Source organism: Podarcis gaigeae, assembly GCF_964106915.1.
Source record: "Podarcis gaigeae genome assembly, chromosome: 10".
Lineage (NCBI taxonomy): Eukaryota > Metazoa > Chordata > Lepidosauria > Squamata > Lacertidae > Podarcis > Podarcis gaigeae.
The window spans coordinates 57,184,638-57,194,317 of record NC_139686.1 but is presented as its reverse complement, the minus strand read 5'-3'; positions in this window follow the sequence as shown (position 1 = coordinate 57,194,317).

Genomic DNA, 9,680 nt, shown 5'->3' with positions numbered 1-9,680 from the left:
GGCTTATATTCGGGTGCAGCTTATATTCGGGCCAATACGGTACCTGAAATTTGTTGGCAATCATCGTAGATGTTGTGTTTTAATTGGGTGCAGATGACATCACTTAAATCTTGTTATTGTCTTTTGACGTTTTAAACAGGCTTAAAATAGTTTATAGCTCTCAGAATAGACCTTTCCAGAGAGGCTGGATTCATTAAGATGCCATTTTGCTTGTTTTTTTCAGACTATGCCTGCATTTTAAATCGAAGATGTGGCACCATCTGCTGGATAATAATGAAAGCTTTGTTCCTCTTTTTGGAAAAAGCCAGTCATTGTACTGTACTTTTCTTCACCCATTTCTCGACTTCAAGACGGTTGAGAGTTCAAAGAAATGAGAACCATTCAAACTTCAGCCTAAAAAAAACAATTGAAGTTTTATCTTAGGCTCTGATGTGTAGCAGCACAAAATTCATTGTATCACTAGGCATGAAATTCAATTCAATTTGCATTTAAAGGCAAATTTACCTATGTTGCTCTTTCTGAAACTATATGCCATTTTTCAAAAATTTGCACTTCTCTGAATTTTGCAATGCACTTTTCCAGCCAACTAACATGCACAAAAATGCATAAACTGGGTGGTGTGTGTGAAAACTGATATGCTAGTGAAAATAACATACAAAAAATGCATTATATGAGGGGAAATTGCTTTGCAAAAATGAAGGTGTTAGGCAGAATTGCACACAAAACTATGTGTATTAGAAGAAATTTGCGCTAAAAATGCTTGCGAATTTTCAAACCTGGCTCTAGCCCTGAAGGGGGGACATGACTTCCTTCCTGCAACAAGAAGTCCACAATGCAGCACAGAGGAAATGGGCTTATGAAAAACTGTGCCTATGTAGGTAGTAAACTGATATCACACCGCCAGCAGTTTCAAAGCGTTTTATGGTCCTTCTGTCCTTCCATTAATATACTCGCAAAGTGGTTGTTAAAAGTTAAGGCACATTGGCCATTATAAACTTGTAGAAAATGAGTCGATGCTCCAATTTATGGCTGCTTTCCGGAGAATGCTTGTGATGCAATCCCATCTACTTAGGGGTGAAACCTGCTAGACGTTCTCAAAAGTGAACATAGAACTACAGCTTCAAAGACTAACTGCATGTTGCACACAAACATCCACCACAGAGTCCCATTCTATTCTCCTCCTCCTCCTCCTCCTCCTCCTCCTCCTCCTCCTCTTCTTCTTCTTCTTCTTCTTCTTCTTCTTCTTCAAAAGAAGTTTTGAGAAGGCAGATTTTGGAGCAGAGCAATGGTGCTTAACCGTTTCTTCACCTGTTCATTCTTCACCCCCAAATCCTCTCTTTCCCTCCTACTGCTTTCCCTCCTTCTTGACACGCGGAGAAGATAAGCTGCATGGTCTGGCGCCCATAACCAAAATGTCGGCGCCTCCGTACGACCGAGCTGTAATGGCTACTCCTCCGGCCGTTTCTTCGGAACCCCATCCAGGTTCTCCTCCGATGGTGATTAACAACCTAAGCCTTTGAATGAGACTTAAGGCACGCTCTCCATTGTGCAGAGTACTCAGACAGCAGCAGAAGGAGGCAGAAATATGTGCTACATTGCTACTTTATTTCTAACTATGCCAGACAGAAAAGAATATGCGTCTGCTCTCTGTGAGAGACAGAAAACAACAGGGCAAAGAAACAGGAAACCAGTAACTTCAACATCCGTCTCCCGTGAGACTTCCAACAGTCTGGAATGTCAACAGAGTCTTGTTACTCCAAGAACTGCACAGTGGCATAACAAAAACTTAACATAATGTGTCCAAGGCATTGTATGAGGTCAGACCCATTAGCAGGGCCCGCCCCAAAGGCGGGGTGAAGCAGCAGCCTTGGGTGGTGGAATCCCATGGACCAGCACCGCCTGCAGGCACTCTAACCCTGCCGCCACAGGGGTTGCACACCTGCAGCCACAGTTTTCAGCAAGATCTCGTGAGATCTCGATGAACTCTTGCAAGATCTCACCAGAAACTGCTCTCTTGCTTGCTAGATTTCTAATTGCTTTCTAATTTAGGGATGGGCACATCCCTCAATTAATCCAGGTAGGGTACCAACGCTTCAAGTTCCGCTTTGATGTGCTTATTGACGCCCTCTGACACCACGCGAGCTTATGAGCAACTCAATCTTTCCTAATGCCGAAGAAGAGTCGAAACAGACAGATGCGATTGAAGTATTTCTTGCCCAACCGCAAATATGAAGTAAGAGGAAACCTTCCACAAAAACCCTTTCTCATATTGTTTCCTGTCTGCGCTTGTCATGAAAAAGGTCTGAGTTAGTCAGAAAATGATGAGAAGCATCTTCTGTGGAGTTTCTGTTCTGCTTACAAATTAAGTACTGGAAAGTACAGTTGGAAGATAGTTATTTTAAGGGGCGTGGAGATTCCCACCCTCTTTAAAATGCATGCTCCCCACTTCCACTTCTGCTTTGGTCACTTCCAGAGGACCTGTCTGTTTGCATCGATCTCGATTTGTTTGCAGGCAGGTTATATGATTCAGTCCATTTTCTTATCTCTCACTGCAAAAAAGAAGAAGTACAGATGGGTGGGAACAGGTATATTGCACAAGAGCATCAAATCAACTTTTATTGCGATACCTGAATTTCCCTTATGTGATTTAACCCCACCTAAAAACGGTTATAGCTTGGAATTGCCCCTATGATTTAACACTAAAGTTCTTTGAAAATTGTCTCTTCTGGCCCCTCACTGATACCTATGTCTTTGCATCAGAAGTGACTTGCTGGGTGGATGAATCACTGTTGCGTACCAGGTGGGAAAGGGTGAGGCAGCGAGGAGGTCAGTGTGGGGCAAATGCGCCAACAGAGCCAATGTGTTTGCACTACGCTGACCTCCCCACTGCCTCACAGTAAGCAACAGAGACCCACATGCCTTGATGCTAGTGTAGCAGCTCTACCCCAGCCAGCAAGCCGTTTTGTAGTCTCAATATCTCATCAATCATTAGAATTAAACAGAGGTGGGAGGGAGGAATTTGAGGTTCAATGTATTTTTTTGAGACAATTGCATTTGATTTTTGAGCTTAAGAAAATGCCCCTGGATCATGGAAGGATCAGGTGAGCTGTAAACATACAGCAAACATCGTGATCTACAGGTAGATCCTCAGCTGATCCTGGTAGATCACGGGATCTTTACTGTGTACAAAAAGTTATAGGGGGAAAGCTAAGAAAACTCTGTGCAATCCTCCCCAAAAAAGCTGAACAATTAATAATAATAATAAAAATAAATAAATAAATAAATAAATAAATAAATAAATAAATAAATTATTTATATCCCGTCCTCCCCAGCCAAAGCTGGGCTCAGAGCAGCTAACAACAGTAAAATAATACAGCGTTCTAAAATCAATTCATTATAAAATCAGTTCAGATCAAATTAATGGCAACCATTGGGCTAGAGTTCTGTGAAGAACAGCTCTGGGGGCACTTCCCTCTGAAAAAAAACCTCAGCAGTTCTGGGCAATCTACCCATCCCATGCACGCTCCTCCACCCTCCAATGACAATGGGTAGATCACAGCCAGTTTTTTTATACTGAGAGTAGATCACAGTCTCTTGGGAGTTGGATATACCTGACATACAGGATGGAATTCAACATAGCACTAGGCCAGTGATGGCCAAACTTGGCCCTCCAGCTGTTTTGGGACTACAACTCCCATCATCCCTAGCTAACAGGACCAGTGGTCAGGGATGATGGGAACTGTAGTCCCAAAACAGCTGAAGGGCCAAGTTTGGCCATCACTGCCCTAGGCATATTGTTTCACCAGTGCAAGCTTTTATTAGCACAATCTATGGAATGATCCTGATGAGGACAAAAAGCAGCATCCTGCACAACTCCAGATGTTACCGGACTCCAACTCCAGTCAACCTCTTCCAGCATGGCCGATGGTCAGGGATAATGGAAATTGTAATCCGACAACTTCTGAAGGGCCAGTTTCCACATCCCTAGAGGAAGACTGCTTCCAAGCTGATCCACACAGTTCTCAGAAACTAGTATGGACCAGACTGAAGCACTTTACATATCTGAACTGAGAGGGTTGAATGCACACAAAACAGCCCATGCTCTCAATTAGAGATATTATAATAATATAATAATAATTTATTATTTATACCCCGCCACTCTGGGAGGCTTCCAACAAAATACAGTGGTACCTCAGGTTACATATGCTTCAGGTTACATACGCTTCAGGTTACAGACTCTGCTAACCCAGAAATAGTGCTTCAGGTTAAGAACTTTGCTTCAGGATGAGAACAGAAATTGTGCTCTGGCGGCGTGGCGGCCCCGGGAGGCCCCATTAGCTAAAGTGGTGCTTCAGGTTAAGAACAGTTTCAGGTTAAGAACAGACCTCCGGAACGAATTAAGTACTTAACCCGAGGTACCACTGTAGTAAAATATAGTAATGCATCAAACATTAAAAACTTCCCTAAACAGGGCTGCCTTCAGATGTCTTCTAAAAGTCTGGTAGTTGTTGTTCTCTTTGACATCTGGTGGGAGGGCGTTCCACAGGGTGGGCGCCACTACCAAGAAGGCCCTCTGCCTGGTTCCCTGTAACTTGGCTTCTTGCAGTGAGGGAACCGCCAGAAGGCCCTCGGCACTGGACCTCAGTGTCTGGGCTGAACGATGGGGGTGGAGACGCTCCTTCAGATATGTTGGCACGGACTAGTTGCTCGATTCAACCCTTTCCAAAATGTGACTTAAGTGGAACTATAGGGACCATGGAAAAGTATTCCCCAAACAACACTGCAGGCAGTCTCAATGTCTGCTGCATTCCTGGTGGAGCCCATAAACAAAATGACTCACAAACAGAAAACAAGTCAAGCAGACTAGTCCGCCCTATCCAATCTCAAAGGGAAGAAATTATTAATGCTCTTTTTTATCACCCCCATTCAATAACTCTTAGGAGACTTTTTGACTGAATCACACAATTTGGCAGTGCTGTTTTTCAGGAAAAAAGAGGTGCCAGAAGTCACCATGAACACCTCCCTTGGTCTCTTATAATTTCAATGGCACCCACCAGAGAGGTGCCATAACTGAGTTCTGATGAGTTCTGGCTGAAAAAAAGCCCTACAATTCAGTAACATACTATGGAATCCTTGATTTCTCTACAACCAATAACGTCCAATTGTTAGTATTTTAGTCTCCTCTCAATTCCTTCCATGTGGCAAATGTGTGCTATTTTTATTACGGCATCCGCCAAAGAGCAGAAAATCCTAAAGGAGAAACACAGCCGTGACACAGCGCCTAAAGACAGCCCAAACATCACATTGCAAAATTAGATGGCTCACATGCTAAGATGACCTCATGCTCTCATTAAAATAGCAGCATTGTCATGCAGAGGTTGAAATACATTGACTAGGGAAGCAAAATGCCCAAACGATATAGTAATTGAATGGGGAGCAAATGATCACTTAGTGCAGTGTTTCCCAAACTTGGGTCTCCAGCTGTTTTTAGACTACAACTCCCATCATCCCTAGCTACTAGGACCAGTGGTCAGGGATGATGGGAACTGTAGTCCAAAAACAGCTGGAGACTCAAGTTTGGAAAGCACTGTGCTAGTGGCTCTTTCTGTAAAGATGCTATTGCCTGTAATAATTTAGAATAAATTGAGAAAATGCATTTGCTTGTTTGTTTGTTTGTTTGTTTGTTTGTTTGTTGTATTGAAGACTGTAGGCTATTGAAGATGTTGGGAAAGATGGAGGGCACAAGGAGAAGGGGACGACAGAGGATGAGATGGTTGGACAGTGTTCTCGAAGCTACAAACATGAGTCTGACCAAACTGCGGGAGGCAGTGGAAGACAGGAGTGCCTGGCATACTCTGGTCCATGGGGTCACGAAGAGTCGGACACGACTAAACGACTAAACAACAATTGAAGACTGGAAGCAGCAACTAACTAAAAATAAGCAAAGAGGAATGCTTTCTCTGTACTAGACAACTTAGCAGCAGAGCCTGGGACAATTTTTGATGTTGATTTTTTTACCCTCCCAACAATGCCCACCTGCACAAGGCAGTAAAACACATCACTTCTGATTCCTTTCCTAGTTTGACTCCTCTGACAATGCATTTGCTCGCTGGCCTAGATCTTTTCCCATTACATTTTGTACCTTGCTCCATTTATTCCTACATGTTAAAATTAGTTCTTAAGCATTGTGTTTTTATGCCTAGCGTTTCAGTTCTCCGAGCCTTTTGTTTCTCGAGGGAACGTTTCAAACGCCCTCGGTCTAAGAATACCTTCCTTATAATTTCACGGCGAGGATTCTTTGTTCTTTAGTTTTAGCAAATTGTCTCCTGTCTCAGAGTATTTATTTCACTGTGTTCCTGTATTGCAATCTGTATTCCTGGGGGCTTGCGATCACAGAATCACTTTACTCCTCCTCGCAAGAGTCCAAAATGGCGAGGCAAAAATTCAAATTAACTCTGTGATTTCCATTCTGCGGATTTTCAATCAAGAACAAACTTACTGAGTGGTGAATCTGGAACCCAGCTGCAGACTTCCTGCACCCTCTGTTCATGCTGCCGCCTGAAATGCACTCTCTTACCACCTATCCCCACCCTCATTCAGCAACACTTTTGCACACAAAGTTTGTGTGCTCCCACTGCTGCATAGAGACTGCAGTTTGGATTGTGCCCTAAATTATTAACCTCTTTGAACACAATCACAGAGAATGAAGGAGCTCTAGGAAGCTCAAGAATAAGGGTGGGCAACCTCAGGTCTGCAGGCCAAATCTGGACCACTAAACTCCTCTGTTCCTTAGGATTCTCCCCAGTGCCCTGTTTTGCACTCCGTTTTTGCCTATGTTATTGAACTCTGATAATGCTCCATGTGAACCCACCCAGACCCTGAGATCATCTTCTGAGGTCCTTCTTCCTGTGCCTCCTCCGCAAGCGGTCCAAAAAGTGGCAACATAAGAACAGGCCTTTTCCAGAGTGGCTTCCCATTTGTGAAATAGCCTATTGTTCAAAAGGTAAAATTTATATTTCTTCTATCCACTTTTACCTCTGAATTCCCATACAGTCTTCAAGGGAAGGCCCACATAAAGTGCATTACAGTAGTCCAGCTTGGAGTTTACCAGAGAATGAGGAACCATGGCCAGGCTATCCCTATCTGGAAACAGCCATGTTCTTAAATTGAAATAATTATTAATGTTCATGTGATAAATAAGTTCAGAATCTAGGCCAGCTTCAGATGGTGAAATAAAATGCCACTAAATATCTAGAAATGTCTAAGTGCACCTCCTTCAAGTCAGAATAAATTAAATGGCAAGCACCCAAAGGGATGTAGATCAGCTGCATAAGTAACACGTGTGCTTTTAATGTGTCATCTTCTATCAAGTGTTTACAACAGACGTGACAAGTTAATTAAAATTAGTAAGAAGGCATTGATGAAAATGCCAATTAGAATAGCTTGGCCTTGCTAATTTTCTTGTAGATGTTTGTTAAGCACATACAATGAGGTTTCTTTGCAATTTGGGATAACTTTCGTTTAATTTCAAATACGGTGGCTCCAATGCAATTCTGGAAATTGTGATACGGAAAGCTGAGCAAGTGAAGCAAAGCCATGTCAGGTATGGGGAACCTCTGGACTTACAGGTGTTTCTGGACTACAACTCCCATCAGCCCCGGTTAACATGACTATGGAGGGCAAAGATTCCCCACACCTGACCAACCTTCCTGGAGGCACATGTAAACAGCTGAGATGGCCCACAGTGTATGTAGCCATGGCCACACAGAGAAACCACACACATACAAGCAAGCATGCATGCATACATACATACAAACATACATATACAGTACATACTAGATCACTGATCTATTGGGACTTACAACCTGATCTAAGGTGGGAGTATTCTTCTTCTTCTTCTTCTTCTTCTTCTTCTTCTTCTTCTTCTTCTTCTTCAGCTTCTTCATCCACAACGGCAAGGGTAGCACACTGGAGAATAAATTTCCAACTGTGTTTCCAACTCAAGACCCATTGAAGAACATCTCATCCAGTTCAATCTTTGAAAAAACAGCTTTGAAAAACTTTTCCATATTCTCCAGTGTGCTACCCTTGCTGTTGTGGCGGCACGGGGCTGCCGTTCTGTGATTGGATTTACGCTACTTGTTGAACGGTTCATTTATGCAGTCTGTATAACGTTTACTGCACATGTAACTTGTTAAGATAGAGTTGTACATTTATACACTCCATGTTTACAGTATCTCCAGGCTTTGTCTTGCACATGGCACCTTAATATGTTTGTTGTTTGAATGGTTACAAGTCTATCTCTATTCTAGCTATTATTCTAGTAAATTTGGTTTTATACTTACCGGTATAAGCCAGTTTGTGGTGTTGTTGTTTTGTTGTACTGCATCAGGCATGGCCAAACTCGGCCCTCCAGTTGTTTTGGGACTACAACTCCCATCATCCCTAGTTAACAGGACAATCCCTAGCTAACAGGACCAGAGATCAGGGATGATGGGAACTGTAGTCCCAAAACAGCTGGAGGGCCAAGTTTGACCATGCCTGGTCTACATGAAGGACATTTTCAGTCATCTGACTGCGATGACAAATTGCTCAGGGACTTGTGGCTTGTGGCATCCTGAAGCATCTGACTTGAATCCACTTCAGAGGCAAAATCCAGCACACACATTACATTACCACATTATGTTTCCTCCTAATCCAGGCCATTAAGCACCCACTGAAGCATATTATAGAACAATGTGCTCGGGCCAGAAAGAGGCAGCAGATTGCCCTCCACATTTCAGTATGAAGTTTCAGCATAGGCCACTCGAATCCACTTTGGGACTACAGCACTGAAATGAAGCCATGCGATTAATGAAGACCACAAAAACAGTGTCATCACCTGACAGCTGTTCATCCAATGCTTATATAAAGTGAGTAAATCAATTTGGTGCCCTTCTTGATGGGCAAGTGTGTTAGCATACCCTCCAACATTTCTCTAATGAAAACAGGGACATCCTATTCCATCTTCACCAACAGCCATCTGAACGGATTGCCCGAGCCACTCTGGACGGCTTCCTACATATATAAAAACATAATAAAACAATAAAAATATATTTTTAAAAAACTTCCCTATACAGGGCTGCCTTCAGATTTCTTCTGAAGGTTGCATAGTTACTTATTTCCTTGGCTTGGGGGGTCTCACAATTCCATATCCTCTAACATTTCTCTGATGAAAATAGAGAGGTCGTACCATACACACCCTCTAGCATTTCTTCGATAGAGACTTCCTACCATACCCTCCAACATTTCTCCAATCAAAATAGGGACGTCCTAAAGAAAAGCAGGACATTCAGGGATCAAATCAGAAACCAGGACAGCTTCTGTAAATCTGGGACTGTCCCTGGAAAATAGGGACATTTGGAGGGTCTGCAAAAATGTAACAACAGGGTCAGTATTCTGTTCCCTGTCCTGAAAATTTCTCTACCCAGCAGAAAATGGTGGAAGGAAGGCAACCGTATTAGAGGAGGGGGAAATCCAACACACTCATACGGTATTTTCTTAGGAATAAGCAATGAAAAAAATGTTTTGCATTGGTTGCTTTACAAATGTCCTGTTTTAAATAACAGATAGCACAACCCCATGTATGCCTTCTTAGAAATAAGTCCCATTGCATTCCATGTGACTTACACCCAGAATTG